The sequence below is a fragment of the Heterocephalus glaber genome, unplaced genomic scaffold (assembly GCF_053883595.1).
Source record: "Heterocephalus glaber isolate CG9 unplaced genomic scaffold, H.glaber_assembly_v1.0 deba00001610, whole genome shotgun sequence".
Taxonomy (NCBI): domain Eukaryota; kingdom Metazoa; phylum Chordata; class Mammalia; order Rodentia; family Bathyergidae; genus Heterocephalus; species Heterocephalus glaber.
The window spans coordinates 2706087-2733485 of record NW_028258381.1 but is presented as its reverse complement, the minus strand read 5'-3'; the positions used below and the strand labels follow the sequence as shown (position 1 = coordinate 2733485).

Sequence of the window (27399 nt, the reverse complement as noted above, 5' to 3'; positions counted from 1 at the left end):
CCCTTAGTTACTGCAAGGAGGTGTTGCAAGTCTCCCTCACACACATACCTTCTTTCCATCCACTTCCAGGACAAACCTAGGGATAGAAGAGTTCGGAAGGTGGGCAAGTTTGCAGAGGTGAGTTGCTAGACGATTCTCCCTCTGGGAGTACAGAGTGAGTGCTGACCACCACTGCTGGACCTCTGGTAGTGCAGGGCGACATGGCTGGGGCAAGGGTGGGAAAAATCTGGAGGGATTTCAAGACTACTGGTTCCTACTGCAAGCTGACAAAGTCAACAACAGCTTCTGAGCCGGAAGATGGAAAGATTGCCTGAAAAGCACCTAAATCCATCTAGTGGGCTGGTCACTACTTAGAGAAGAATGAAGAAATTGAAGAGGTTTAGTCAACAATTTCTTTATACTCTTCTAAAACAATCACGGGGAAGGAAAGCAAAATTACTTATGACAGATTCAGACAAGATTTTATGTTTCTACTCTGCTTACTACATCTCAAAGAGTATCATGGCTGCATCACAATATAAGTCACAGTTCACTTCAAGCAATGAAATCCTAAGAAACTCCAGGAATCCTAAGAAACTATCACCGACATGAACAGGGACTGCCATAGCAGTACCTTGCTTCCTTCAGACTGCAGCAGTCTAATGAAGGCTGAACCAGCCTTGTCCTGAAATAGAAAACACAGATGCCTAAATCATGGAATCTGAAATGTGAGAAGGCTCCCTTATCCCAAAATTACAAGACATGGCTCGTGAAATAAGATATTTTTAAAGAAACTTATATTCATATGAATGTGGTAACCTACAAGAAAATTACTTTGGGGATTAGGAGCGTAGTTCAGGGATAGAGAAGTTGCCTAGCATGCCTGAGGTCCTGCATTCAATTTCCAGTACTAAATGTGTAAATATAAATAAATAAATAAATAAATAAATAAATGTTTGTATGTTGCCATGGGGAGTTTAGGTGTTTATTCTTCAAAATATCTTTGACATTTCTGTTTTACAATTAACTTAAAACTGATTTGTAACTTTAAAAAAATCAAATGGGTTCCACTGTCTTAAACTAACACTTTATTTCCTTTTATATCCTAAACAAATTAATTCATTATGATTTCTGATTCTTTCTAACAATAAAAGCAGCCATTGAAAGGTAATGGTATATGATGGACCCAAAAGAGTAGTACCAAAATATGAAGAAAATAGGGGAAAAATTTTTCCCCATGCCGTTTCAGAAATTAGCAAAATTAGAAATGGTATATCTAGTGAAGGTAACAACTTTGACAGAGATAGCTCCATGCATAATAAGTTTGTCAAGTTCATTAAAATATATAAAATTATTAGAGCAAAGCATGTATATCCTCATAAAAAAGAATACCAGACAGTGCTTGAAATTTCATTATTGTAAATCTATTATTTTGTGTAAAACATTTCTCTCTCCTTGAAAGTCTTTATTTAAGTGAAAATATGTAGGACAGAAGCAATATATCATCACCCACATTTTATAACTGTGGCTCTTAATTCTGTCCAAAGTGTTCAACTTAACTCTATGAAAGGGGTTCATGGATAGAATTCAAGGAGTCCATACTGGAGGAAATGTTACATTTTGTTTTCATCAATCTCCAACTGAAATTCTACATATCCTCAATTTTGAATGTAATAAATCAACTGGTATAGAATTTTAAAAGTGACTTGGATACTTCTGTTAGTGAGCTTTCTTCTATTACAATAAATATCTGAGATGGTCAACTTACAAAGAGTAAAGTCTTGTTTTGGCTCCCAGTTCTGGAGATATCAACCTGTGGTGAGGTGGACCATTGCTTTTGGAGCTGTGGTGAGGCAGCACATCATGGTGAGGACCTTCTGGCAAACCACAGCCTTCACCTCTCGCCTGGGAAGCAAAAAAGAGGAAGGGGAAGAGGCCAGGGCCCGACTGTCCCATAGGAAACATCCTCAATGAATGAAGACCTCACGTTAGGCCCTACCTCTTCAGATTTCTTCTAGTGCTGTAGGTTGATTGGTCTTTGGGGGCCATTCTAGATCCAAACTATAGCAATATCTATAGTAACCATAGTTATTTTACATTACATTACCAATGTTGCAGATACAATATTATTTGCGGTCATCATTATTTTGAGATTATAATAGTTATTAGGCTATCTCTGGATTTTTTTGTTATTTAAGGCATAAATTAAAAGCATGTATTCCTATATTATGGTTTTAAAATATCAGTATCTATCTTTCAATATAACTGACTTTCTTTATTGAATATATTTTGTTATACTTGGAAAAATAATATACTGAGAAGGCTAGGCTCCTCAAACTGCTAAAAGATACATAACTCACAAAAGAGTAGAAATCCCGGCCTTATATAATGTATTCATTTCTTTAATTTATTTCCTCTTTGGCAAGAGAAATAAGAGATCACAATATACTGAATAGTTTCTCTGGTGTGAGAAACTGAAAGTGTAAATAAGGACTAAATGTATAATAGGTAATGTGAAAGAGGAAGAAAAGGGGCAAAAGGGAAGGAAGTGGGAGGGCTAGGGGAAAGGATAGAAGGGAATGGGATTAATATGAGAAAATGGAAAAATAGGAACAAAATCTTTGTAAATAGGGAGGAATGGAGGAGTTGAAGGGAGGGATGGGCAAGGGTGAAAAATAAGAACCAAGAGAGACTATGTAAAGGTGCAAATTTCCAATGATGAATGTCATTATATTGTATAACTAAAATGTACCAACGATTAGAATGAATAATCAATAATGCAAAATAGGAAGAAAAGGTCCAAAGGGGTAGGGGTAGTGGGAGGGGCAGGAGAAAGGAAAGAAGGGAAAGGAAAAATGATGAGAAATGGAAAAAATGGAAATAAAGTCTTTGTAAATAGGGAAGGGTGGAGGGCGTGAAGGGAGGGCTAGGAATGGGGAAAAAATAAGAACCAAGATGCATTATATAAAGGTACAATTCCCAATGAGAAATGTAATTGTGTTGTACACCTACAATGTACCAATACAAGAATTTAATTTAAGAAAATATATAGCAATATAGTTGTGGAAAGAATCCCCCAGGTGAGAAGACAAATTTTCCATATAATTAATTTGACATGCCCTGCCTTTTCCAGAAATAAATCAGCAACATGTTTTCTATAGGCACATAACATAAGCTGCCAGCTTGGACATCATTAGATGAATATACCTAGTATGTGTGTAGACAGACATTGGCAGAGAATCTATGATTAGAGTAATCTTGCTAAACAATTTACCATTACCTAGGATATCAATAGAAGAGAGGGTGGGGAAAGAAAGAAATGACAAATCTGTGACTATATCAAGAAGTGCTAGACCCAACACAATACTAAGTCATTGAGAAATTTGAAGGAAGAACAACAAACATGATGAGTGAGCCAGAGAGACTGACTTATGGGTTAATTTTAGGGGCTTAGTAAATATTAAAGCAGTCATTCATAGGTTTCAGGAGTGATCCATCTGTCAAAGCTTTACACTGAAGAGAGCAAACAATTCTTCAGTGCATTTTACCTTCAAAAGAAAGAGAGAGAAAAAAAGAACAAAATGAAGAACTACTACAATGGATTGTATTAATCACTTTCCAGTCCTTGGGACAAAATACCCAAAAGCCACAACTTAACATGGAGTGATTTATTTGAAACATGGTTTCAGGGGGTTCAGTCTGAAGTCAGCTGGCTACAAGGCAGAAATGGAATGGTGGAAAGGCCTGGAGGAGGACATCTGCTCACCACATGACAGCCAAGAAGAAGAGAGAAAAGAAAGGAGGCAGGGACAAGAAGACAACCTTCTATATTGCATTTAGTCCATTTGTAAGAATCACCAGTCTCAAAAGTTTTAGCATTATTCAAAAGTCCAATTACAAAATCTCCTCTGAGACCCACCTTTTCTGACCAGGGCCCAAATCCTAAAAGCACATTCATCTATAAATTCATGAATGCATTAGTCACAAAAGATTTTATAACATCCCCATGAGCCAGTCCCCTTCCCAAAGCCCTGTCTCTGAACACAAGATTTCTTGGCGACACTGTACATATAAACACTAGGATTCCAGCCCTGATCTCAAAAGACTCATGTTCATCTCATTACGCAAAATAGTCCATCTCAGAGAGTCACCAAAGAATTAACAGTTCCAGCATTCCTCAAAAGCCTAATATAAAATTTCCTCTGAGATTCAAGGCAAGCTCTTAGCTCTAAATGCCAATAAAAATCATAAAGAACTAAAAAGGGAACTCAGCAGCACATATACTAAAATTGGAACGACACAGAGAAGATTAGCATGGCCCCTGCACAAGAATGACATGCAAATTCGTGAAGCATTCCATATTTTTCACTGTAGACATATGTTGCGTTGGTCCTTGATATTGATTTAATTCACACAGTTAAAGGTGATAGATTAATACCTACCACAAATTGTCATTTTCCAAGAGGTACTTGATGCTACTGTGTTGCTGATTGTATCACTTAGGCTAAGGTGTTGTGATTGATCTAATCAGTTGTCCTTCCTGGTATAATGAAATGAGACAGCCTCAGAGCCATTAGAGACTCAAAACCTAAACACCAGCTATATCTGGAAGACAGCTCTGAGAACCAGTCATTCCATAAGTGTTCTAAATACATCAACAAAAATATTTACAATAAGCAACTTAAAAGTATCAACCCAGGAATTAAACCAAGGACAGTATCAAAAAAAAAAAAAGATGTTTGTGCTAGTTCACGGGCAACTGAGGTTTTGTTCATAAAATCTTTTCCTACACCGATATCTTCAAGGGTTCTGCCTAACCTCTGTTCCAAATGGTTCAGAGTTTCTATTTTAATATTTAGATCTTTAATCCATTTTGATTTTAGTTTACTGCATGGTGAGAGATATAGGTCTAATTTTAATCTTTGGCAAGCTGAAGCCCAATTTTTCCAGCACCATTTATTAAAGAGGCTATCTTTCCTCCAGAGAGGGTGTTCGGCTCCTTTATCAAAGATGAGATGGCTGAGTGTGTCTGGCGTTGTTTCTGCATCTTCTAATCTGTTCCACTGGTCTTCAGGTCTGTTTCTTTGCCAGTACCATGCTGTTTTTATCACAGTAGCTTTGTAGTAGAGTTGCAGGTTGGGGATTGTTATACCTCCTGCCATGTCTCTGTTACCTAGAATTCCTTTTGCTATTCTGGGTCTCTTCTTGCTCCAAATGAATTTTTGAATTGTTTTCTCAAGGTCCATGAAGTATGCTGCTGGGATCTCAATTGAAATTGCATTGAATCTATATAGCAGTTTTGGAAGTATGGTCATTTTCACTATATTAATCCTTCCTATCCAGGAGCAGGGGATGTCTGTCCATTTTCTGATATCATCTTCAATCTCTCTTTTCAGAGTGCCATAGTTTTCAGAGAAGAGGTCTTTGATTTCTTTTGTTAGGATGATTCCTAGGTATTTCAGTATTTTGGATGCTATTGTGAAAGGAATTATTTGCCCTATTTCTCTCTCAGTGAGTCTGTCATTGGTGTAGAGGAAAGCTATTGATTTTTGTGTGTTGACCTTGTAACCAGCTACTTGACTGAATTTGGTTATTAAGTCTAGAAGACTTTTGGTGGAGTTCTTGGGGTCTTCTATATTCAGTATCATGTCATCTGCAAATAATGACAATTTGACTTCTTCATTTCCTATTTTTATTCCTTTTATTTCTTTCTCTTGTCTAATTGCTGTGGCTAATGTTTCCAGAACTATATTGAACAAGAGTGGTGATAGTGGACATCCTTGTCTTGTTCCTGATTTTAGTGTGAAGGATTTCAGTTTTTGATCATTTAGTATGACATTGGCTGTTGGTTTTTCATAGATGGCTTCTATCAGTTTGAGGTAGAGACCGTGTATTCCAATTTTTTGTAGGGGTTTTATCATAAATCCATGTTGGATTTTGTCAAATGCTTTTTCTGCATCTATGGAGATAATCATATGGTTTTTGTCCTTGGCTCTATTGATATAGTGTATTACATTGATTGATTTTCATATATTGAACCATCCCTGCATCGCTGGAATGAATCCCACTTGATCAGGGTGTATGATCTTCTTGATGATCTTCTGCATTCTGTTTGCCATTATCTTATTAAGGATTTTTGCATCTATGTTCATTAGTGAGATTGGCCTATAGTTCTCCTTTTTGGTTCGGTCTTTCTCAACAAGTGGGATCTCTTCTTATTAAAAGGTTTCTGCACAGCAAGAGAAACCACCAGCAGTGTGAAGAGACAACCCACAATGTGGGAAAAAAATCTTCACCTGCTCTTCCTCAGACAAAGGTCTACTATCTCGAATCTGTAAAGAACTTAAAAAGATCAGACCTCCCAAATTTAAAGACCCAATCCAAAAATGGGCATCTGAAATGAACAGACATTTCTCAGACAAAGAAGTAGAAATAGCAAGTAAATACATGAAAAAATGTTTAGCATCACTGGTAATTCAAGAGATGCAAATGAAAACAATGCTGAGATTCCACTTCACTCCAGAAAGAATGGCTGCTATCATGAAACCAACCAATAACAAATGCTGGCAGGGCTGTGGGGAAAGAGGAACCCTGCTCCACTGCTGGTGGGAGTGTAGACTGGTGCAACCACTGTGGAAATCAGTATGGAGATACCTCAAAGAACTAGGACTCGAAGTCCCATTTGACCCCACTATTCCCCTGCTGGGGATCTTCTCCAAAGAATTAAAAGAATCATACCACAGTGATATATGTGTGCCCATGTTCATAGCAGCACAGTTTTTAATAGCTAAAATTTGGAAACAGCCCAAATGCCCATCAACTGGAGACTGGATAAAGAAAATGTGGTGTTTTTATAAAATGGAGTACTACTCAGCCATAAAAAATGAGAAATTAGAGTCATTTATAGCTAAGTGGATGCACATTGAAGTGAAACTCTTAAGTGAAATAAATAGGACACACATGTATAAATACTGAATAGTTTCTCTGGTGTGAGAAACTGAAAGTGTAAATAAAGACTAAATGTATAATAGGAAATGTGAAAGAAGAAGAAAAGGGACAAAGGGGAAGGAAGTGGGAGGGCTAGGGGAAAGGATAGAAGGGAATGGAATTAATATGAGAAAAAGGAAAAATAGAAACAAAATCTTTATAAATAGGGAGGAATGGAGGGGTTGAAGGGAGGGATGGGCAAGGGTGAAAAATAAGAGCCAAGAGAGACTATGTAAAGGTGCAAATTTCCAATGATGAATGTCATTATATTGTATGCCTAAATGTACCAATGATTAAAATGAATAATCAATAATGCAAAATAGGAAGAAAAGGTCCAAAGGGGTAGGGGTAGTGGGAGGGGCAGGGGAAAGGAAAGAAGGGAAAGGAAAAATGATGAGAAATGGAAAAAATGTAAATAAAGTCTTTGTAAATAGGGAAGGGTGGAGGTCATGAAGGGAGGGCTAGGAATGGGGAAAAAATAAGAATCAAGATGCATTATGTAAAGGTCCAATTCCCAATGAGAAATGTAATTGTGTTGTATACCTACAATGTACCAATAAAAAAATTTAATTAAAAAAAATTAGAAGACATTTAAGCAAGGCAAAATCTCTGACTTCCACTCCACCAAAGACAAATTCTGGGGAAATGAGGTGGAAAAGTCCGATAGTCAACCACCTGGACACCCTGAACTGATAGCACAGGAAGTAACAAAGCAAATGAATGAGGCTCTAGAAAAATTCAAAACAGAAATGATTTCCCAGATAACTACAGAGATGGTGAGCAGAGTGAAAGACATGATTAGAGGCTCTAGAAGAGAAACAGATAAAAAAAAAATAGATGAGCTCAGAAACATGCTGGAAGTCATGAATGCCCAGCATAAGAAAGAAATGGAAATCATGATCACCCAACATAAGAAAGAAATGGAATCCGTGAAACAGATTTAAACAGATATTCAGGAGATTAAAAACTAAATTGAAAGCATGCAGAGTAGATTAAGGGAATCTGAAGATAGAATATCAGATATAGAACACAGGATTACAGTTAAGGACCATGAAAACAGAGATCTCTTCAAAATAGTAAGGGACCACAAGAAATCAATCCAGCAGCTGATAGATGATGCAAAGAACAACAACATAAGACTGAGAGTAGTCCACGAAAAAACAGGAGAAAGTACAATTGACCTAAAAAAAAAACTGTTCACAGAAGTAATAGTAGAAAACTTCCCAGACAGAAGTGGAGAATTGGACATACAGATAAGTGAGGCATACAGAACTCCACCCAGCCATGATCAAAAACCACCTATACATAGACATAAAATAGCCAAGATCCCAGAAACCCAACAGAAGAACAAAATCCTACAAGCAGTTAGAGAAAAGAAACAAATCACCTATAAAGGAAAGCCCATCAGAATCACAGCAGACTTCTCAACACAAACACTCAAATCAAGGAGAGCCTGGAGTGAAGTATTTCAAGCCCTAAAAGAGCATAACTTACAACCTAGACTGTTGTATCCTGCAAAATTATCTTTCAAAATTGATGGGGAAATTAGATACTTCCACAACAAAGAATACCTGAGAAATTTCATGAACACCAAATCAGCACTCCAAACAATTCTAACAATATCCTAGAAAATGACAATGAAGGTCACAACTCCATGAGACCCAACAGAGGGAAGCCACCAGGCAAGGTAAGAAACTAAAGTGAAAGAAGGGAAAAAATAAGAAATAAAAGAGCCAACAACAGAAAAACATCATGAAAAGGATGAGGCAATATCTGTCAATTATAACTCTCAATGTTAATGGTCTCAATTCACCAATCAAAACAAATGGACTAACAGAATGGATTAAGAAGCAAAATCCAGCAATATGCTGTATACAAGAAACACATCTAACTCGAAAAGAAATCCATAGACTGAAACTAAAAGGATGGAAAACAATTCTCCACATGACAGGAACCCAGAAAAAAGCAGGGGTAGCAATCTTATTGCAGACAGAGTAGATTTCAAACCAAAACCAACTTAGAGAGACAAAGATGGTTACTACATCCTTGTGAAGGGAACAATCCAAGAGAAAGAGATGATAATCCTAAATATATATGCACCAAATATGAATGCCCCAACTATACAAAACAAATATTGAAGGACATGAAAACTCAAATAAGCACTAATGCAATTGTACTGGGGGACTTCAGTACCCCACTATCACAAATAGACAGATCATCTAGACAAAAAATTAACAATGAAATTTTAAAACTGAACCAAGCTATTGAATAAATGGACTTAATAGATGTTTACAGATTGTTCCACTCCATAAAATCAGAATACACATTCTTTTCAGCTGCACAAGGGTCTTTCTCCAAAATAGTCCATATGCTAGCTCATAGGACACGTCTAAGCAAATGTAAAAGAATTGGAGTTACCCCCTGTATATTATCAGATCATAGTGCAATAAAATTGGAGGTCAATAACATAAGAAACTGGAAAACTCCCACAAACACATGGAAATTGAATAACACCCTCCTGAACAAGCAATGGGTCACAGAGGTAATTAAAGAAGAAATTAGACACTTTCTACAAGTAAATGATAATGCCAGTACAAAATACAGAAATCTATGGGATGCAATGAAAGCAGTTCAACATGGGAAAATCATAGCAGTGAATGCACATATTAGGAAAGCAGAGAGAACTCGGATAAATAACCTAATGCAGAACCTCAAGCTCCTAGAAAAAGAACAGCATAACAAACCCAAAGTTTATACAAGAAAGGAAATTATAAAGATCAGAGCAGAAAACAATGCAGTGGAGACTAAGAGAATGATACAAAAAATTAATGAACCAAAGAGTTGGTTTTTTGAAAGAATAAATAAAATTGATAAACCTTTGGCCAACCTTATCAAAAAAAGGAAAGAAAAGGCTTAAATCCATGCAATTAAGAAGAAAAATGGTGAAGTCACAACAGACCCAGCAGAAATCCAGAGGATCATCATACCTACTTTTCTCAAAGTACTCTAATAAAATAAAAAACACAGAAGAAATGGACAGATTCCTAGATACATATGAATTGCCAAAATTAAAGGAAGAAGGTACAGAAATTCTAAACACCCCAATTGCAGTGAGTGAAATTGAACATGTAATAAAAAATTTACCAACAAAGAAAAGCCCAGGTCCTGCTGGCTTCACTGCTGAATTCTATAAGACATTTAAAGATTATTGGCATTACTCTTTAAACTCATCAAGGAAATTGAAAGGGAATCAAGGCTTCCAAATTCACTCCTGGAAGCAAGTATTACTTTGATTCCAAAACCAGGGAAAGACCCAACCCAAAAAGAGAACTACACACCAATCTCCCTAATGAACATAGATGCAAAAGTCCTCAACAAGATACTGGCAAACAGAATACAGAGGGTCATCAAGAAAATCATACACCCTGACAAAGTCAGATTTATCCCAAAGATGCAAGGATGGTTCAACATTCGTAAACCAATAAATGTAATACACTATATTAACAGAGTCAAGGACAAAAACTATATGATCATCTCAATAGATGCAGAAAAAGCATTCAACACAATCCAACACCGATTCATGATAAAAGTGCTACAGAAAATTGGAATAGAAGGTCTTTATCTCAACCTGATTAAGGCTATCTATGAAAAATCAGCAGCCAACATCATACTAAATGGTCAAAGGCTGAAAACTTTCATGCTAAAAATCAGGATCAAGACAAGGATGCCCACTATGACCACTCCTGTTCAATATAGTTCTGGAAGCATTAGCCACAGCAATTAGAAAAGAGAAAGAAATAAAATGAATAAAGATAGGAAAGGAAGAAGTTAAACTGTCATTATTTGCTGATAATATGATACTTTACATAGAAGACCCAAAAAACTCGGCCAAAAGACATCTAGATCTAACTGACAGATTCACTAGAGTAGCTGGATATAAGGCCAACACTCAAAAAACAATTGCCTTCTTATACACAAATAGCACACTCACTGAGAGAGAAATTAGGGAAACAATTCCTTTTACAATAGCATCCAAAAAAATGAAATATCTAGGAATCAACCTCACAAAGGAAGCCAATGACCTCTACACTGAAAACTACAGCACTCTGAAAAAGGAGATCAAGGAGGATATAAGAAAATGGAAAGACATCCCTTGCTCCTGGATAGGAAGAACCAATATAGTGAAAATGGACATAATTCCAAAACTACTATATAGATTTAATGCAATGTCAATTGAAATTCCAACAATATATTTCACAGACCTAGAGAAAAAAAATCCAAAAATTCATTTGGAACCAGAAGAGACCTAGAATAGCAAAAGCAATTCTGGGCAACAGAGACATGGCTGGGGTTATCACAAACCCCAACTTGAAACTATACTACAAAGCTATTGTGATAACAGCATGGTACTGGCAAGGAAACAGACCCGAGGATCAGTGGAATAGATTAGAAGATGCAGAAACTACTCCAGACATATTCAGCCACCTCATCTTTGACTAAGAAGCCAACCACCCTCATTGGAGGAAAGATAGCCTATTAAATAAATGGTGTTGGAAAAACTGGATTTCAACCTGCCAAACCTGCCAAAGATTAAAACTAGACCCATACCTATCACCATGCACTAAACTAAACACTAAACTTGCTGGAAGATAAGTTAGGTAGAACTCCTGAAGACATTGGCATAGGAAGACTTTATGAACAAAACCTCAGTAGCACAGGAGCTAGCACAAACAGTCAACAACTGGGATCTCATTAAAAAGCTTCTGCACTACAAGAGAAACCACCAACAGAGCTAAGAGTCAACCTACAATGTGGGAAGAAATTTTTAGCAGCTGTACCTCAGACAAACATCTACTATGGAGAATATATAAAGAACTGAAAATACTCAGGCACCCCAAATTCAAAGACCCAATTCAAAAATGGGCATCTGAAATGAACAGACATTTCTCAGACAAAGAAGTAAAAGCAGCAAATAAATATATGAAAAAAATTTTCAACATCACTGGTCATTCGAGAGATGCAGATGAAAACAACACTGAGATTCCACCTCACCCCACAAAGAATGACTGCTATCAAGAAATCAACCAATAACAAATGCTGGTGGGGGTGTGGGGAGAAAGGAACCCTTCTCCATTGCTGGTGGGAGTGCAGACTGGTGCAACCACTGTGGAAATCAGTATGGAGATACCTCAAAGAACTAGGGATAGAGGTCCCATTTGACCCAGCTATTCCCCTGCTGGATATCTTCCCCAAAGACTTAAAAGAATCATAGCACACCAATATATGTGCACCCATGTTCATAGCAGCACAGTTTGTAATAGCTAAAGCTTGGAAACAGCCCATGTGCCCATCAACTGGTAACAGGATAAAGAAGATGTGGTTTTTTTGTAAAATGGAGTACTACTCAGCCATAATGAATGAGAAAATAGAGACATTTATAGCTAAATGGATGAATATTGAGGCCATACTCTTAAGTGAAATAAATAGGACACAAGTGTAAATACTGAATTGTTTCTCTAGTGTGAGAAACTGAAAGTGTAAATAAGGATTAAAATTATTAAAATGAATAATTGATAATTTGAAATAGGAAAAGGTCCAAAGGTATAGGAGTGGTGGGAGGGGAAGGGGAAAGGAAAGAAGGGAAAGGAAAAATCATGAGAAAAGAAAATAAATGGAAAAGAAGTCTATGTAAATAGGGATGGGTAGAGGGGGTGAAGGGCTCACAAGGAATTGGGATAAAATAAGAACCAAGATACATCATGTACGGGTACAAGCACCCAATGATAATTGTAAACATATTATATACCTAAAATGCACCAATAAAAGAATTTTAAAAATTAAAATAAAAAAATAAAAAGGGAGCTTTAGAGATCTTACGAAGCCATTTTAGAAAAGATATTTAAAACATGCAATTTTAAATTTTTACTCCTCATGAAAACACAGCATCAGCCATATTTTATCTAATATTGTGAGAAAACATTTCTAATATCAAGGAATTTACATGCTTCCTTCATCTATCTCAGAATTCTTAACTCTAATCAGATTCCTGAAACTTTGTTGTTTCTCAGTGAAAACACAGAAAAATAGGCAATTCAAGCCATTGCATGTTCAATCACTGAACTGTGAGCTTTCTATAGTAAGAAAATGGTTTCCTCTACTAACAAGGACTTCTACTTTGAGCTTGGTTGGTGTTTCATAAAAATACAAACTCCCTCAGCACTCTGGGAATTTGAAGCAGGAGCACCGCAACTTTGAGCCCAGCCTGAACAATTTAGTGACTGAACAGGAGCCTGTCTCAAAATGAAAAAATAAAAATGGTTAGAGATGTAGTTCAGTGCAAAGGCTCTCAGTTCAATCATATATATATATGTGTGTGTGTGTGTATTCACAAACATATATAATAAAATATTTGATAAATCCACAGCCAGAGGATAATTTTCACACACTTATAAAATGCTTGAGAGTATAGCAATCTTTGCAAATCTAATCCAATCTCTCACTTTGTAGATAAAGAAACCAAAGGTTAAGTGATTTGCCAAAGGCTGTTATATTAGTCACCTACAACTTTAAGGGAGTGATTTGTTTTCACTAACAGTTTCAGTGCTTTAATCCATGGTTGGCTGGCTCCAAGACAGAGATGGCATGGTAGAAGGGAATGGCAGCAAAGAGCTACTCAACCCACAGCAGTTAGGAAGCAGAGACAGAAGGGAGGAGCCAGGGACAAAAATACACACTTTCATGTCATGCTTCCTAGCGAACCCACCTTCTCTGATCAGGCCCTACCTCCTAACAGCACACTGAGCTATGAACTCATCAATGGGTTAATACTTTTAGGGGAACATTTTAGATCTAAACCATAATATTCCACACTAGGTTCCCAAAAGGCTGATGTCTGCCTCACTATGGAAAATGAATTCTGTCCATCTCTAAGAGTCACCAGTCTCAACAGTTTTAGCATTATTCATAAGTTCAGGTACAAAATCGCTGAGACAAATTCAGCTGTGATCTCCTCTAAAAAGAAAAGTAAATACTTCCAGCATACAATGGCATATGGTTATGGCGTCTGAATTCTAAAGGGAAGAATGACTGGGGGCCAGGGATGTAGCTTAGTGGTGCTGTGCCTGCCTGGCAAGTGCAAGGTCCTGAGTTCAAACCCTGGTACCAGGAAAAAAAATGATAAAGGGAGGAATGGAGCAAAAAAAAGAATCAACCAAAGCAAGGATGAAACCCAGTAGGGCAAACATTAAATCCTGTATCTGGTTTCTCTAGCTCCACATCCAGCATGCTGAGAAGACTGTGGTCAGATGTGAGCACCAAAAGGCTTGGGCAGCCCCACTACTATCTCCTTGCTAGTTGCAGCCCGCATGGCCTCTCTCTTGGGCTGGAATTTCCAACTTCCTAAGGTTTCCACTACAGTTTAATGTCACTCTCATAGTTTCACACACTGCCCTCTAAGAAGCACATTTCCTGGCTTCCCAGGCCTTTCTTTGAAATCTGGGTGGAAGCCTCAATGACTCCACAACTCCTGCATTCTTAATGCCTGAAAAACCAGCACCAGGTGAATGATGCCAAGGTCTGCCACTAGCTCAAGCACACTAGCCAGACCCCCTTGGGCTATGGCCACAGTAGCCTCTGAGTGTTTGGATGGCCAAACATTGGAATGGTTTTCATTAGGCCACCCTGGATGAATGGGCCACCCTAGGGCCTTTTTCTCAAAGCAAGTTCTTTCAAAGGAGTTTACCTTTTTTATACTCCTGTGGGCCCTCATTGAGTGATTTTGAGAGATGAACTAAATGAATTTTCATGAGATCCATATGAGACTTTTGGGAGCCAAAGCTTGAGTGTTATGGTTTGTACCCAGAATGTCTCCCAAATGTCTCATGATTTTAGATGTGAGGCTTTGGGGAAGTGATTGAATCTTGGGGTGCTATACTCATCAGTGGGTAGGGACTGTCCAATTCCTAAGATGTACTCAAGTCAGCTTCAACAACCATACTCCCTTCATGTCTAAGCTACAAAGCTTTCAAGACTTTTGGATTTTTGTTGTTGTTGTTGTTTTTGATTCTTACAGTAGATTTGGCTGAAAGCAGCTAACATTATCTATACCAAAGCCTGAACATTGGATTGTCATGAAATGTCCTCCACCAGATTAGTCATTCACCTTTAATATCAACCCCAAACTAAGTATTAGGATATAAACAAATTTAGCTAAATCCTTTGCCAAAATGAAACATGCATGGCATCTGATCCAATTTCCAACTGAATCCTCATTCCCTTCTGAAACCTAACAAGCCCGACCTTTACTGTTCTCATTCTAATCAGTATTCTGGTCTTCTGAGTTCCAACTAGTATCACCCAACAAGCTTGGCTTACAACATTCTAGGGTTGCTCTAGCCCATGTCTCCAAGCTTTTCCCAACTCCACCCACAAATCAGTTCCAAAGACTCCTGAACAACATGGTCAGGTACAGTCACAGAAACAGCTCCACTTTTCTGGAACCGACTTTTTATATTAGTCAGCTTTCCTGTGGCTGGGACAAAGTACCCAGCACCCATAGTTTAAAGGAGGAGAGTTTAATTTGGCTCATGTTTTCAGAGGATTTAGTCTATAATTGGTTGGCTCCAAGACAAGATCATCACAGTAGAGAGACATAGCAAAGCAAAGATTCTTAGTTCATGGTAGCAGAGCAGTAGAGCAGGTGAACAGCATCAGAGAAGGAACAGATATAAACTTCAAGGTCACATCCCCATGGCCTTCCCAGAAGTTTGTTTTACTGATCCTCTAGACCCAAACCAATCAAGTGACAATTATCCTTAACTGTCATATGGATTTGATATGAAAAGGTTTGTTTTTAAGTCTTTAGCTAAACACATTGGTTGAGTGAGCCAAAAGGGATTTTGACCACTTCATATCTTGCAGGGCTTTTTTTGTGATAACTTTCAAAGAATTATGTTGACAAAACATTATAGTTCCAAAGAGATATATGATATACTTGGAACTTACTTTCTAGTTCAGTGTACTATACTTAAAACATAAATGTAGCTGGTTTGAGTTCTTTTTTGGGGAAAGACATATTCTCTTAAATTGAGATTATTTTAATTTTGAAATGAGAAGTACTATCTTCATCACAAAACAATTATAAAGGTCTCCATATATATATATACACATTTATATACACATATATATGCGTGTGTGTGTGTTCTATTTGCTATCAATAAATGTCTTAGTGAAAAAGATTAACTCATGTAATTGCAAAAGAAAGGATAAATTCTTTGAATAATTTCAAAATTATCTCAAGAAGAGATATCTATCTCTTCTAGTTCTAATAAATAATCTATCTTCTAGTTGTAATAAGAAAATAGAAAGAATATAGGTAAGTGAATTTGCTATCCTGGGTTCCAGACATATAGACACAACAGGCTCTTAGGACACTTGGGAACACACTGAACATGAAGTGACTTATCAGGAGTGTCTCTGCATCAGGACAATCAACACATTAGCTGTGGTAAAAGGGCCAGCAAGCTTTCTGCAGGTGATGGTCTGAATGTAATATTGTTCTCTTTTCTAGAATGTTTCCTCGTCTCCAACCCGCTATTGACACCTTGTCTATTATGAAAGTTGATATGTTCCTTCATAGACTCTCCCTGACAATGCTTAACTAGAAGGAGCTCAACTAGATCAAAGTTAATCAGAAAGACAGGCAGTGGGGGGTAGTGGGAAAACAATAGACCCAGAAATCCCACCTGGGTCCAAGTTCAGGCTGGGAAACTTACTAGCTGGTAAAGCTGAGCAAGATACCTAACTTTCTAAGTCTTGTGTATCAAATAAAAAGTATGATTCCCATTTCCTATCGTTATGGGAAACAAGGCTTTAAGGGATTTAGCTCAGTGGCTTCCCCGCCTGCTGCACAAGCGCAAGGACCCAAGTTCGATCCCCAGAACCAAAATAAATAAATAAATAAATACATTTAAACCAGGGATTTAGCTCAGTGATGCCACCGCCTGCCTCACAAGAGCAAGGTCCCAAGTTTGATCCCTGGTACAAAAAAAAAAAAAAAAAAAAAAAACATTTAAAATGTTTAACACTTTTTCTGATAGGAAGTACTCCATTAATTATTTCCTTTGACCACATTCAATATTAATATCTAACCTAAGCTGAATTAATGAGAACTTTCTTCTGCATTTTTAAAATTGGGGAATAAGTTGTTGAAGCCCATCTGCCCTTACAGCAAACTGTTAAAATGTAAATTTCAATCAGTATTCCTGGCCTGTTTTCAGCCATGTGGCACTGTGGTCTTCGATGGGCAATGAAGAGGCTGACGTGAAGAGAAGAACATGGGTGGGTATCCAGGAAATAACCTGTCTTCAACTGTCATGAGAGCCTGTGCATCCCTTTCTCAGCTGAGATTTGGATTTTCAGTCTTGGCCTGGATATGTGCCTCACTAGATAACCTTTTAGCCTAGACAATATAAAGGTTTGCTTCTTCTCACGTACAGCCTATCCTGATTACCACAGTGAAGCTGTCTGTGGTTTTGTGGCATCTTGGAATTCCTCAGTGTTTGCCACAGGGTATGCACAAGGGAGGTTTTGACTTCCCTGCCTTTGTGCCTTGAATATTGAGACAGAATTTACTTCAGGACATGAGCCCTTCAACCTAAGAGAATCTCAACATGCTGATTACTTGTTTAGAAAAGAATAGTTAAATTTAACCTCAACTTGGAGAAAGTGATGGAATATAATTCTAGAATGTGAGATGATGATTCTGAAGAAGTGAAAGCTGTATGTCTATTTCCAAAGAATCTACTCCTTTAAGGATTTATAGAAGTTTTTAAAAGTTAATTATGGACAACGCCAAAAGAAAGAATTAAACAAAGTTGTATTTCTATACTAGCTGTGTTATTTTATTGAACTTGTTGGACATTTAATTAATGGAAGCTATTAAACAGTATGTCAAAGTCAATTTCTTTCTTTTTATCAATTTCAGTACATTTGATTATTCAGCTAAAAATATAAACAATATACTGAATTAATCTTAATGTCATGCTAAAGATCAAATGCCAACTCATGAATTTTTTAAATCATTTGGTCCCTCCATTAATCTCAACCTTCCACTGCCCCAGAAGAGAACATGCCTTGATAAATAAATACCTTTAGTAAATTAAAATGTGTCTGCTTTCCACAGAGTGTTAAAATTTGATAAGTTTTCCCAAATATTTTCATGTGTCAATGCAACTGATAAAGACAGAGAAGTTTATGTAATTAGTTTTGAAAATAAGTCTCATGGACTTAAAGTAGAAATGAAAATGAAATTTTTGCCCCTGGGTATAACCCATACTGGATATTTTGGTTTAAGATAAATGATCACTTTATCAAAGTAATTAATCTCTTTCTCCACTAACTCTCACATATTTTTTTGGATGAAATTTCACCTTGTAGTTATCCCTATATTGGTTTTTGGTCATGTTACCTCCTTATTTGACTGGGAAGTCATTGAAATCTGTGTGCTGAATCCTCCAATATGCACTTAAGTCCTCTTTCAAAGAATAGAAAAACTATACAACTGCAGTCATTCAAGTCAGAAATCCATTTGCTACAATTGAAAAGATGACCCAATAAATAAAGGTTATTAAATCTGCAAAAAAAAATTGACAGGACAAGAAAGGGTGAATAACCAGGAAAGTCAGAGTGGCAGAGGCTCCTAGGGAGTGTTCCCAGATGCCTACTGGGAGGAATATTTGGAGATTTTGAGAGAGTGAAAATCACCCAACCCAACCCAACCACTGCAGATGCTGTCTAAATTTGACCTTCCCACAACAGCCCAGTAAGGCAATCATTTTCTGTACAAATTTTCTAACTTCATTTAGGATCGATCACAATTCTCATTTGTATATTCTTCCTCATATTTTTTTTCAAATTCCCTTATGCAGTTGTTTAAGACTTTTATGATTGCTTTTTTTCTGGAAAGAAATAATGACTTGGTTAACATTCATCTATGGAGCAAGTCCCTTGATATATTTGATGATGTCTTCTTATACTCATCTAAGATCTTTTTCAAAAATATAAGAAAACTCTGAGAGTGGTGGCCCACATCTGTGATCCCAGCACTCGGGAGGCTGAAGAAGACGGATTGCTGTGAGTTTGAGGCCACCCTGGGCTACATAATGAGTTCAAGGCCAGCCTGAACTGCATAGCAAGACCCTGTCTTTAAAAAAAAAAAAAAGAAGAAGAAAAACTTTATAGTTGATTTTTTTTAACCAAGAGTGGGCTTCAATGTAATAAGACATGATAATTCTTTAGAATTTACTCTAATAACAGTAACAAATATATAATAAGCATTTATGGAACACCATTAGCATAGATCAATTCATTTCAGCAACACAATCATATGATTTAGTGTAATTAATTATTCTATTCTTCAGATAAAAACAACAAAATTCAAAGTTCATTGTTCAAGATGGTTCAGGGGCTAAGACTGAAAATATTGATCTAAAAAATGTAATACTCAGTTAATCACTTTATTACTTTCTTTACTCCCTACTCCCCTCTGTTACAAATCATGGGTTTTATACTGAAAACTGGGAGAATCCTAAAATTCTGCTTTGAAAGGAGATTAGTTTGTGTTTTCTGTGATATGTTGGCTGGTTATTCCTAAGCCAGGCCATTAACAGGAAAATTCTAATGCTTGAACAAAAGAATACTAACACTCAAAAAAATCATAAGTCTTAGGAGCACTGAATATATTTATTTAAGGACATCCTCCATTAGGTAGCTGCTTGCAAATTCCAGATTCTCCCAAACCTGAACTCTGAAGTATCCTTGGTACAGTGTATGGTAAACTGTCTCATGCTTCAAAGGTGTCATTTGCTGAATCTGAATCACTTAGATTAGTGTAAATAAACTCTGTTGTCTCAGTCTTGGGTGTTCCTAAATCTCCTTTCCTCACAGGTTTTTTTTAAATAAAACTGCAAGTGGACCTTGGCTAACACAATTATCTTTTAGTTTGAAAAGTTTGAGCAGCTTTGAAAGAGACTTTGCATCTCAAGATTTTTATATCACACAATCTTCCTTTATGTGCTAATAACTTAAATATCCATAATATATTGGGCATTGATGGTGCTGGGGAAAAAGAGCAAAGGGGGGAAAACTCCAAGCTGCTATGTTTGAGCCATGAGTAGGCAAGGGCTGGTTCTAGGAAAACAATCGAACTTCTAAGGCTCCTTTCCCCAGAGTCAAATCACATGCCCTGGACTACAAATAGCAGGTGGCACACTGTTAACTCCTGACCCCAGGGGTCGACTGGAGCCCCATCCACGCAGCAGGCAGATGGGTAAAAGTTAGCCAGGGTCTACTATCACTTCTTAGTCTCTTATTTTTATTATTTACTATTTTAAGATGAAATCATCCCCAAATTATGGAATTATTTCTAAATTAAAGCCAACATTTTTTTAGTTGTTGGAAAATCAGAGCTCATCAATAAACCTCCGGCAAGGATGTATAATTTTTTAAGCAGAGTTAGTTCCCAAGGGAACATTAATTGGAAGTGCTTGATAAGACAAATTGTGTAATGCAAAGCTATAGGTGTCCTTTTAATTCTTTATACCCATTACATTCAGCAAAGAAATCCAAAGCACACAATGGATTCTCTTAGCACAAATATCTGCCTTAAACAATAAAATTTGGAAGATTTCATTACTATGTACTAAAGAATAGCGTGCACACATACATGCACATGCATACCCCTCACTGCCCTAATGCTCCCCTTCTACTCACCTTATCAAATCATGTCTATGTTTATAAAGCTTGGACTTCTTAGGGCCTGCATATTTTGAGGAAATTTATTTGCCATAATAATATTTAACCTGATAAAGCCAAATGATTTAAATTGCTTAATGCTTGTTTTCAGTACATAAACACTTAAATGATAAACAAGAAAATTAGTTATATGTACAGAGTTGGCTTACCTTTGTCAAAAATGTCAGTCATAATATCTTTATCATATACAAAACATTTCCTGTATATATTACAAATAAGCTTCAAATGGAATCACTTCTCCAGTTAGTTTTCTAAAGTACACATATTCCCTGTGCACACACAAGCACACACACATTGCACACACACACACACACACACACACACCAGCACAAAGAGTATTAGGAATTAAAAGAGAACTAACTTAATGAGAGAAACCTGGGGAAACTGAAAGATCTGGGTGAAAAGAAAACTCATAATTTGACCAGTTTAAATTCTAGCCCTGTAAAGTCATTTATTCATCCTACAAATGTTCACTGAGCACATGGTCTGACCTCTATTCAAAACATATATGAAAAATCTGTCTCACATTTGCCCTTTGTCCTTGTCTTCATTTGCTTTCCAATGATTTTGAGTAGTTTCCTCTATTACTATCTTTCACTGTAAAAAGCTACAGAGTAGAAATAAAGAGTTAAATCGGGGCTACTGAGTCTCAGTAGAGCCCGGTTGCTTGGGGAGTAATGCTGTTCCAAACTTCCCATTCCTCACCTTCCTCTCCTTTCCAGCCATTCCCTAGTTCTCCTGGGAACAGAGAATGGAAGGTCCCCACTTTCCAGGGAATGAATCAGGTGACAGCTGGGCCTGGAGGAGGGGGAGGCTAGAGATTAGCTGGAGCAGAGATGTTATTAAGGTCTGGAGGAGATTTTACTTAATACAGGAGACCCTGCCCAGTGTTTAAATAAGGAAATACCTGGTTTACCTGCAAAGTGCTTTGCAGGCTGTTGACCAGGCTACAATATATGTGGTGACATGGAGAGAAACACATGGGAAGGACCTTTAAAATCTCAAGACATGAGTGTGCAGAGTAAGTAGATGAATTTTGAATTCAAACAACATGTAGAGCACCCTTTGTCAGTACTTGAGAATGAAATGAGAGAGGAGAAAATGAGCCTTGTGTTGGGGATAAGAAGGATATCATTAGTAGAATAAGACAGGAAGAACAGCTTGTTTGAAAGATAAAGTATAGAAGTGAGGAACACTGCAAATCCCCAGAGTTCTAGAGTTGAAAATAAATGGTTCTCTGCTTTGGTCCTGTCACTCAGATGGGGAAGGATTGGAATTGGTGTCTCTGTGCAATTACCTTTAGATCACCAAAGAGACTAATATAAAATCAGGTCAACTGGAAACGATTTCAGAAATCTCTAAGTGAAATGTTTAAAATGTGTGGAGTAAAAATAAGTACATTTCAAAGCAAAGACTTTTTTAAAAGGCAGTGGTTTGGAAAAAATATAAAACCAATTCAAGGAAGTAATGGGATTGACACAAATCCCTGGGCAGTGCTGTAGCTGCAACCCGGAACAACTTCTCAACTGACCTTTGCTTTATCTTCTCACCACTTCAGCAACTTTCCTGTTTAACCCTGTAACACTTGGGTCACTCCTTTAGCCTTTCACATCTGCATTGTTAGCAATATAATGCAACTTGCATTCATTTTTACACGAATTCCTTGAATTCTTCGAATTCTTCAGTGTGAACTCCCTGAGAGTATGAGAAGAACAATCCTATTTCCGTCCTGACACTAACATGGTGTTTAATACACAAATAGTTGCCATTTATCCAATGCTATTTAAAGTCAGTTGGTATGTTTTATGGTAATCTGGAATTCTGTAAGATTTTCAAAGGTTGCAGCATGGTGCCTCATACAAAGCCTTGAGCACACTGGAAAATATCATCTGTGGTTATTTGCTTGTTTTGCCCATTTTACCCTTAGGAAAGAACAGTGCTACTGTCTTTGGTGTCCAGTGCCGTCCAGTAAAGCATAGCTTCATTCACACTGGTAGATAAGGAAACAAGCTCACAGCTGAAGTGACTGACTCAAGATGGGAGCTAGTTGGGACAGTCTAGGCCTTAGATCTGTCCTCTATTTGTCTGTCACTCAGCTAACTTAGCCATCTCCATTTTCTTGCCTCTATCTCCTTCCTATTATTTTACTAACAGAGTAAAATATTCACAAAGCAGAAACAAGTCAGGAAAGTCCAAGAAGTGCAGTCTGGTGAAATCAGACTGTTGGCAACTGTTTTCACTGTCTGCACACTCCTCCCAAAGATCTCAATCCCTTTGGCACTTTGGTAAACTTTCCACCATTGTCTGCATCAGCTATGGATATCCTGTGAAACAGGCTGGTTTTAAATACTTCAGCCAAAAACCCAATAAAAGTGGAAAACTCTGTGTTGTCCCTAACCAAGATTCCTTGCTCTGCCTGCTCCCCGCTTCACCTCTGACTTCCTCCTTAAGGCACTGCTGCAGAGTGAGCACTGATCGCTTCAAATGCATGCATGGAATTGTTCTATTTGATTGCATTAGTCCTCTTCTTTTCTGCCTTTTCTAACCCCCTTCCTGCTCATTTATTGTCCCTATTTAAACAACTTTTTGTTCTTCATCCCTTTTTTGTGTATAGTCTTACTCTTACAATCCTTGATAGTAAAAATGTTTCCTATCTGAATTCCATAGCTTTTCATCTGAAGATGCCAAAGTGTGACTGATGTATATGTGTTAGCTGAATGACAGAAGCACAGGAAACATGACAGAGTGGTCCAGTTAGAGTGCACCACGGAGTCACACCTTACATCCCTGACCTCCACGCACCACCACTCAGCAGGCGCACAGCGAACACACTCACAGAGGAGATGAGTTTTCTCTGTTTTGTTTTCTCTGACCCAGCCATGTGGAGACATTTAGGAATACTGGTTTTTCACAGTGAAATGTCAAATTATAGAACAGAAAAATAACTTCTCTACTAAGATTTACATCCCAGTTGAACTTGTTACAAAGAGTTATTACAATAAATGTGATTCAGGAAAATGTCATTTAAGTGTGAAGCACTTTAGAATTTTGGCAAGAATGCCATATATTTAAGACATAATATTGTCATCTTTAAAAAATAGAGTAGATAACTATAGCTTTCAGCAGCTCCAAAGGTACCCAGATGTTTTGGGGAGAATACTTGAAGCAGTATAAGATTTCTCCAGACACACAGCAATTTAATATGTCATTTCCATTTTCCACTACTCTCTACATTTTAAAGTGAGTGAAATAGCATTATACAAGAGCATTAAATTTATTATTTTAAGAATCTTTAAACAATAGTCTACTTCTGTGAACAAAATTTTGGGGGAAAATCAATACACATCCAATAAGAGTGAAATAGACCTCATTTTCAGTCAGTCAAGTTTTAAAATATTTTGAGAACTAAAAATGAAACAATCATAAGAAAAAGTCAAACTAAATGTGGCTGGTCTAACCAAGTGATGGGTCCATTTATAAACCAAAGTAATAAATGACAAGGTAGACAAACCCACTTCTCTCTTCTCTCTAAATGTCATCAAATTTTAATTCGTGCTACACATATTCACTCAAGTATTCTCCCTTCTCACATATTGTTAGTTTCTCCTCAATTATACAAATCAAAAGGAAGAACTAACTGGGGTTGGCAGCAGTATGGTAATAGCACTGTGACAAGGCACACAGGAAGGCCTTCACTTTGCCAGTCACCTCAACTCCAAGTTCTACGACAGCCACACACACAAAGACAAATAAAGTAGCATTTCAATAGCTGTCCTGGCATCAGATGCCCCAGTGAAAAGCCTTGATTAAAATGCTGAACTGATTTAAGGCCTAGAACATAGTCTTTTATTTTACAAAGGAAAAAAGAGTAGAACCAGCATATTTTGGTTGAAAAAAATATAAGAAGGAAAAAACCAAGCAACATCCATAGAAAAAGATCTGTGAATTGTGAACGCACTGATTCAAATCAGTTTCTCTCTCTCTCTCTCTCTCTCTGGCTTCCTTGCTTTTCCACCATGCTAGGGAGCAGCACAAAGGCTCTCACCAGATGTAGTTCCTTGACCATGGACTTCTCAGTGTCCAGAACTGCAAGCCATATAAATTTCCATTGGTTATCATTTCCCTGGTCTGTGGTATTCTGCTATAGCAAAAGAAACAGGATTCAGACTGTGTTATTACAGGTCAGATATTCTTCACCTATTAAATACTATTAATAACACTTTTGAACTTTTAGTCTCTACTTTTGCCTCCCTGTCTCAGTTTGTTAAGATCTCTTATACTGACTCAGTAGAACTGGAGTGCTATTTAACTGCATAGATTTTATGCTATGTCTTGGAACCCTTATTTTTCTGTATTCAAGAAATAAAGCTGAAGCTGAGTGTGGTGGCATGTGCCTGTAATTCCAGCCCTTGGGAGGCTGAGGCAGGAGGATCACTATGCGTTTAAGGCCAGCCTGGGCTACATAGTGAGTTCAAGGCCAGCCTGAACTATATAGCAAGACTCTATCTCAAAAAAAAAAAAAAAAAGAAAAAATATTTCAATCTAACAGTTTTTAAAAAAGAGAAGAAATTCCTACAGTAGGAAAACAATTTGGGGCAGTCTATATTCTCACATTTCTAAAGAATACAGTCCTACTAATAGAATGCAAAAGAGCAAGTATTTAATTACTTTATTATTCACTATGAACAAAGGAATATAATAGAATTCCTAGTTATGAATAGTTACAAAAATCTTAAGATTAGTTTGTCTCCTACTATTGTTGCAATCATTGAACTCAGAAACCTTCCAGAACAGGCTCCATGGTTATGGTCTCAGACTCCATCTACCCATAGTAGAGCCATGTAGGATAGTGCAGTAGGTTGTGGAGGCGAAGTTTAGTTGTCAACTCAATTGGCTTGAGAGCTGCCTTGGGAATTAGCAAAACACGGTTCTGGCTGTGTCTGGGTGAGCACAGAGGCGCGACCATGGGGTCTATATCTGGCCTTGACCCCTTCCTCTCTGCCAGAGTGTCCCTGCTCTGGTCCTGGCCTCCACAAAAGTGTCTTCCTCTACTCTACCCTCACCATGATGTTTCCGCCTTACAGTGAAAAAGCTGGCCTGTATGTAAGCGTTCTGTGTTAGGATCAAGGCTGTGTAGACATGAGTCCCATTTCTGGCAGTAACTAGCTCTGCATTTCCTTGGGAAAATCATTTAATTTCCTAGTGCCTCATCTCCTGATCTAAAAACTTAGCATAGAAATAATATCAAAACTTTATGGATTATCATGAAGGATAAATTAGTGGAGACAAAGAAATCACTTAGAACCATAAATATTATCAATCCCTATGCTTTTAGGCAATTTTCTACCATTTTCTGTGCATTCATTTTCTTGTTTATAAATCATGCAAAAATAACACTACTACCTTAGATCATTGTAAAAATCATAGGAGAGATGCAAAAAATGCTTAAGAATATATCTTCTATGCAAATACCAGGAGTGAATAAAAATTTATGTTACAAACTGCTAAGAAAATTATTTCCTTGCTTTCTTCCTTCAGTTGCAAGGACTTTTTAAAATCTCTTCTTCACTTTAAAGAGAAATGTTTCACTAAACAGAAGCTAGGAATTGTACGTCAATACAAACAATAGCTGTGGAAATACAGACATTCTTGCTGGTAAGCTTCCAGAGAAGAGTTTTAGCCTTTTTTGCATATAGAAGATTGGGGCTTTTTCAGTGTCACAGAGAGAACTAAAAACACTCTACACAAAAATATGAAAGTATTTTTTCAGCAGCATAAGAGGCCCGCACTCCTGAGTCTCCCACTGTTTACTTCTGCAATCGTTCTCTAGTGCATCAATTCACAGAACAATCTACGGAAGGTGCAGGGAGCAGAATGACCTCCATCAAAGGCAGAGAGCAGCATCTTCCCAAAAATAGGGACAGGAAGACAGATGAGATGAGCAAAAGCCTCTATGAGCTGCTCCCAGAGGCCTGCTCGACCTTTCACATTCAAGCTGCTGTACAGTGTGTCCCACTTCAGTTTTTCGATGAAATCTTGCAATTTGGTCAACTTAGACCCAAAACTTAAAGATCCAAATGAAAAGTCCTGCTCTGAGGTCAAGAAAGAATTGCCTACCTGCATGATGCATGCATCTTGGTCCAAGTCCTGAAGCAAGTTCCATAAAGAAGGCTCAAGGGGTAGTTTCTAGCCAACATGGCAGTGTTCACTGTATGATGACTCTAACCGAGTAATTCAAGCCAATATTTTTCAGATTAAGATGTCACAGGGTTGGAGGTGTAGCTCAGTGGTAGAACACTTGTCTAAAATGTATGAGGCCCTGGGTATAAGCCCCAGCATAGCATAAAACATAATTTTTCTTATTACAAAACTGGAATGTGGTTATTGAAAATAATAAATATATGTAAATTTCTTAAATACAAAAATCATTTTAAGTCTCAGAACTGGGAGATAATGCAGGTAACATTAGATCTTAAGTTGTTAAGCTCCACAAGGGTGAGGCTCTCTGCCTAAAAGTGAGCAAGGCACACGTGATTTCTGTCCTCCAGGAGCTTTGCATAAACCTCTTTCAGGTCTTCACTCAAATATCACCTTCTCAGGCAGGCCTGGTCACCCTCTTTC

At 37.4% G+C, this 27399-nt stretch overlaps 1 protein-coding gene and 1 non-coding gene across 5 annotated transcripts in view; one reads left to right on the top strand and one right to left on the bottom strand.

Annotated features, from left to right (window-relative positions):
* Mlip (muscular LMNA interacting protein) overlaps positions 1 to 27399 on the bottom strand; it is a 297907-nt gene that overhangs the window by 205793 nt on the left and 64715 nt on the right. The gene's annotated exons all lie outside the window — the stretch shown is intronic.
* Positions 4244 to 4345, top strand: LOC147822580 (U6 spliceosomal RNA). The gene has a single exon (XR_015445532.1). It is a non-coding gene; the product is annotated as a U6 spliceosomal RNA (small nuclear RNA).